This window comes from Phoenix dactylifera, chromosome 6 (assembly GCF_051530095.1).
Source record: "Phoenix dactylifera cultivar Ajwa chromosome 6, Ajwa_hap1_PhDact_Kaust_v1.1, whole genome shotgun sequence".
Taxonomy (NCBI): domain Eukaryota; kingdom Viridiplantae; phylum Streptophyta; class Magnoliopsida; order Arecales; family Arecaceae; genus Phoenix; species Phoenix dactylifera.
Window position 1 is genome coordinate 1,833,969 of NC_143195.1, and position 6,568 is coordinate 1,840,536.

A 6,568-nucleotide genomic window follows, 5' to 3' on the forward strand; every position below is an offset into this window, starting at 1 on the left:
CGTGATAGGTATTCTTCTATACCAAGATTATATTTTCTACATTATTTGGTTATACTATTAAGGTGATCTTGGCTTATTAGGGTTTCATATAATGGGTTTTATAAGAAAATTTTATAATCCCGTATCTTCCGCTGCGCCCTAGGGCACTGGGAAACCCTAACAGGAGAGTGTGCAGCAAAAGAGTTGCCAGGGATTGCAACCAAATCTTTAATATTAAGAGTAAGGCTATAACCAAAATTAAATGGAAAGTCAATAGCATAGGCGTTAGTGCCATCCTCGTGCAACACCCTGAATGGTCCGATACTAAGAGACTGCAATTCCTTAAGACGGATTATTACGTAACCCCAAGTTGAAAAATTTTTAGTATGCTTGTGAGAAGCAGCTTGCACCTTAGATTAAGCAGTACGTGCATGAATACCCTTATGGATTTCTTGACGCAACTCATGGATGTGCTGTGCTAGTGCATGTGCAAACTCGAAAATCCTAATATGAGGTGACATGGACAAGGAATCTGGAAATTTCTTAGCCTTGTAACCATGCACTACAGTCAGAGTGGACCGGTCAAACTCTCTCTCTGACTGTGCAACTGATATTGGTGTAAAGCGGGTGCATCCTAGGGTATTAGGTCCTTCATCGCATTCTTCCTCAATGTCCTGAATGTCATCGAGGTTTGGTTCATAAACTTACTCCTCCAAGTCATTTATGTCACGTCCCTGCTCTTGCTGAGCAATAACGAGAGATTTGTTAGCACATTGGGAGGTAACGTGTCCAAAACCTTGGTATTTATAGCACTGAATTTTGAAATGTGGTTTAGAAGGCTCTTCAAGGATTGTCTTGTCTTTAGTGTCTCGGCTTGAGACAGGGGCAGTAGGAGGGGGTCTAAGGGTAAAGAACCCTACAGAAGGTTTGGACCCTGAGGAATTAGGGCCCGTGGAAGTGCTCCATATGTCAAGGCACCTTATAAATGTGGACTTAGTGTTCCATCAGTTAAGAAGATCGTCTTGGTAGTTATGGGATAGGTATTTTTCTTTAAGTCTCTCTTTCATCTCTACCAATCAGTTATTACATGTTGATGTCTCCTAGTGAACAGATGTTCGGTGCTTTGCCAGAAAAGTTTAGCTCGACCGATGAGTTTCATTCTAGTGAATCGAACCTTCTTCTCTTTAGACAAATTATCCTACTCAAAGAAGTGGCCCATTTGATGCAACAGTCTGAAAAGACTTTCGGGTCAAGACGACCGTCAAAAGTGGGGGCTTCAACCGTAATGCCTCCCATTACATCTTCATCAAGGTCACGAGGTTCTCTGGGCTCTATGTCTAAGGGTAAAGAACCCTACAGAAGGTTTGGACCCTGAGGAATTAGGGCCCGTGGAAGTGCTCCATATGTCAGGGCGCCTTATAAATATGGACTTAGTGTTCCATCGGTTAAGGAGATCGTCTTGGTAGTTAGGGGGTAGGTATTTTTCTTTAAGTCTCTCTTTCATCTCTACCTAATCAGTTATTACATGTTGATGTCTCTTAGCGAACAGATGTTCAGTGCTTTGCCAGAAAAGTTTAGCTCGACCGATGAGTTTTATTCTGGTGAATCGAACCTTCTTCTCTTTAGACAAATTATACCACTCAAAGAAGTGGCCCATTTGATGCAACCAGTCTGAAAAGACTTTCGGGTCAAGACGACCGTCAAAAGTAGGGGCGTCAACCCTAATGCCTCCCGTTACATCTTCATCAAGGTCACAAGGTTCTCTGGGCTCTACATTATGTCGGTAGCCTCTATCAATATTAGGGAAGGGACTAGGTCCTCTAAGGCAAGGGTAGGCATGATGATCACCTAGGACAGACCTATTATCAAAATTGCCCTGCCGAACAGAGCCTTGTTTTTCTAGGATTTGTTCTAGAGTTTCGTCCCCTTCAAGACCCAGTAAATGGGAGGCACTAGCTTCCTTGGATTCAATAACCCTCTGAAGTGAAGCCTCAATTGAATCAAGTCGGGCATTAACCTGGGTGGACATTGTGGTTAGGTCATGAATTTGGGCATTGTTGGCTTGGACTTGGGCATTGGTGTTTTGAACTTGAGCATTAGTGTCTTGGATAGCTTTTAATAGAGCTTCGATTTTGTAATCCATATCTAATTGGGACTCAGAATGAGATGCGACACGATCACTACGTAGATGCATAAAATGAATGAAGATATGTATGATCCTACCAACTATAGAGATTCCTAAGTAGACCTAATGCATGAAAGTGATGTCTAAAGTGCAACGATATGCTCAATATAATCGGAAGCTAACTTTAGCAATTAAAATTGGTTTAGTAATAAATCCAGGTAAGTAGTTGCAGTCAAATGGTACTAGTTTTCAGTGTTGCAGGGCTGCACATAGCCTCGAAGAACTCTTAAAGATTAGGTACCTTACAATTAATAGCAAAGATAGACCACTACTAAAATTTTGGTATTGTTTGGAGTGGATATGTTGAATTTTCAGAAAGCAATACCAATAGAGCACATAAAAGTTAATTAATTCTAAATTTAGACAAACAAATAAAATTTGCAGTAAGAAAAGAAGCCTGACTTGGGCTGGGGCGACGATCAAAGTACGGTAAGCCGGCTCGTCAAGTGGTGCGAGGAGTGGAGAGGAAGGTGTTGTGTGGGCCTGCAGTAGAATAGGGCCTATTGGGCAAAGCAGCTTGGGCCCTAAGTTGGCGCAGCCCTGTTGATTTGGCCCGTGAGAAGAAGGGGTCTGCGGGTTGGGGTGCTAGGCTTCTGGTATTTGGGGCCCAAGGGCTTGTTGCAAGGGGAAGCGGGAGGATGGGAGGTGATTTTGGGTGAGCTGGGCCGGATTGAAGGGCTGCGGCCTAATAAAGTGGGGTGTGGGGTGGAGGTGAAGTCAAGTCACAGGTTTGGGAGGCCCGAAGAGGGAGGGATGTGGAGTGAGGGGGGAAGGGGTTTGGAAGGTGCGGTGGAACGGGGGGAGTGGCGGCGGCGGCTCGGAGAAGAGGGGGCGGCGGAGGGACAGTGGGATGTGTGCAGGGTGGGAAGGGTGGCGGTGGAATAGGGTTCGAAGCCGAACCCTTGATTACATGGAGGGGAGCGGACGATGGAGCTCTGGCGGTGGCGGGGAGATGAAACAGAGGGCGGCGAAAGGAAGGAGGTGCGTTGTAGTGGAGGTCTCGGGCAATGGCAGAAGGTGGACGGCTTGGCGATAGAAGATGGGGCGGCGAGCGGCGGCGGAGGATGGAAGCAGCGACGTCGGAGGCGGCGCTACGGTGGAGGCGGAAGCGGCGTACGATCAGGGGAGGAGAGGCAGAGGCACTGCAGCGGTGGAGTTGCGGACGACCAAAGGAAGAAGGTGAAAGGTACCCTTTTCTTTCCTTTTTTTTTTCTTTTTTTTCTTTTTTTTCTCTCTTTTTTTTCAACTCGGATCCTTTAGAATGCGGGTTATCGGGTGTGACCCGCTTCGGTAACCCGTTAAGGGTCCATCACGTGCAAGTCACGTGCATCACTTTCTTTTGTTTTTTTTTTTTAACCTGATTGGGTTCGAGTTAGCAGGCGCACCCGCTTCAGGAACCCACTACGGGTTCGGCTCCATCATGGGGCTTTGAGGGGAGGAGGTTGCAGGTGGTTACCTGCTTCTGCGGCGACCGGTGCATGGGGGGTGGTGGCGGTTGAAGACGATGGGGGCACTCGAAAAGGAACGGCGGTGTTCCTCTTCCACGGGATTCAACCACGGGCAGCGGGGCGTCGAAGCACGGCGTTGAAGGAGGAGTTTTTCCTCGGATCCGAGCGACGGTAGCACGAGGCGGCGTCGGGTGACTCGGGATCGGGCGTGTCTTTCTCGCGTCTGATCATCGGCCTTATTCCTTGGGCGCCGTCGGGTTTGGGTTTCAGCCGAGGCTAGGGAAGCGATGAACCCCTCCTCGGCCAGACGAGAGGCTTTGGACGGCCTTGTCCAAAACCCTTCCTTCTTTTTTTTTTTTGTGTGGGAACTGAGAGAAAAAGAGAGAAAAGAGGGATCGAGGCTTTGGCGACAGGGGCAAAGCCTGCCAAAGCTCTGATCCAAGCTAATGCAGGACGGAGGTAGGGAAGGAGAGACAGAGAGGAAGAGGAGAGGGGGAAGGAGAAGAGAAGGGAGGAGGAGAAAGAAGAAAGAAGGCTAATTTTCGTTCATCGTTCATGGACCATATATATATATATATATATATATATATATATATATATATATATATATATATATGTATATATATATATATGTATATATGTATATATGTATATATGTATATATGTATATATGTATATATGTATATATGTATATATATGTATATATGTATATATGTATATATGTATATATATGTATATATATGTATATATATATATATATATATGTATATATATGTATATATAGGGTCACAAAATAACAAATAGGCCTCTACAAATAAGACAATTTCTAAAAGGCCTTAAAATGACAATATGCAAATAAATCCAATCAATATAAAATAAATCTAACTAAAATAAATCAATCCAAAATAAATCAGGCTGGCTGAATTGGCTGGGACACGCTGAGCTGGTTGGATCCTATGGCAACCGGCTGACCTGACATTGGTATCTGCACCAAAAAGTTTTAGTAGTGTAGCTAATGATAAGTTGGGCATGATGTTGGATTTTAGATGCTCTATACTCCTTTTTTTTTTATTAGCAAATAGAATTGAACAAATTTTACCATGTTATATAAAAGAATATTGTTATCATGAGCTTCGTGTTATTGTGGGCAATATCCTACGGTAGCACGGCTATATTACGCTTCGGATCTAAGGCGCAACAAATCATGCGCCAGATCCGGGTCGTAACAGTTGTTGTTTAAGATAGTTTTGTAAAAGTTACATTAGCTTGCTAAACATAAAGAATATCTTGTTTAATTCAGATGAAGAATGTTTTTTTGGTAAAGAGATATATCACTAATATTCTCTCTCTTATGAGAGAAGCAACGGTCATTATAATAGTCGATTTTTTTAAAAAAAATTATATCTAATAAATTCAATTCTGGCGCATCTGCAAATGAGGCAGGTATTATATCAATCATAACGGAGGCAACAACGACGCATCCATTTCGTTCGCTCTCTCCATCCGCATCCGTGGATAAAAATGGATGAAGTTAAAGTAAATTACAAATAAGTGATTAATGTCGGAAGCCAGAGTGGCTTCCGATCCCCATGACTCGCTCTTATCACTGCAGTAATAAAGATTTCTCTTGCTCTTGATATACATTGTTGAAGAGATAATAGTTTTACTTTGTAGTTTTGCCATCACTTACTGTTAGATTGCCCTTAGTTGATAAACATCTTCTGATCATTAACTGGATCCCTTATGATGGATCTCACCTCTGATTCAAAGAAGAATTTCAAGAGAACCCAGCTTGGGTAGGAGGTCAATTAAGAACATATTTTTTAAAGTACCTGACCGTGATCCTAGTCAAAGCAGATCACGATTCAATTAGTACAAAACTATATGCAAACATATAACGCATTGTATTCCATCCAATATCTCAAACAAAGTTTGTTTGGGAGAAAGTATGATTAAGCTATCGATATGGTGACTTATTTACATTGGCCTTCATGGATTATTGGCTATGCTTATTTTGAGAAGACATTAACTTTTAAGTTTGGCCAAAGCTTGAAACCAACTTGAGTTTAGCTTCATACATAGCTTGATTTAAGCCCACCTCAATTTAAAAGTGTCAAGTTCTTCTATTTTATTATTTAGAGAAAGGGTCACGTTAGCGTAGTATTGTTCAAGGATGACTCGGCTACAGTGATCAGTTAGATCCAAAAGTACACCAATGGCATGGGTAGCTGCCATCCATTTTGCTCCGAAATATTTGAGCCATAGTAGGTGGAGACGTTACCTTACAGGCCAAACATGCCTACAAAAAAGCCAATGGAGCTACAGATTGGATAGCCTTGTATGTGGCCGACCACTCTTGGGGAGCTTTCTGAATTGGTGAGAGAGAGGTGTCTAGAGCGTTCCAAAACTAATTATTTTTTAATTTTTTTTGATATATTCATACTAGAAGTGTATGAGTCATCTATTATAACAAAAAAAAAAAGAGTCAAGCCTCTTATGTACAAGTATATATAGGAAAAAAAAAAAACCAAATCGATTGCAGAGATACGGTGGCAAAATATATAAATTGTTCAATCAGTAAAGAGGCCGTGATACACCTCAAAATAGGCCTCTGTTGATAAGGTAAATCGACAAATGAAAGCTTGCCACCTAGCTATGAGTTAACCATTAAAAACTTACCATGTTGTCAACCCAAATGAAGAATCCTTCGCATTTCAAACTCTTTCCTTATTTGGCAACAATTTAATCGTGATCGCTAACTATTTTCTAATAAATACGATATCCAAGCAAATCTATGCGGCCAAGAAGCATAGGCGTGATTTGTGTGTGAGATACACAATTTGTTACCAAATGAACTAAGTGTATAACTTTGGATTACTCTGTGGCAGAATGCGACTCTCACCTATATATAGTATTTCCGAAGGTTCTCCAGGTAAATTTTTTTTTGACTCTTTTA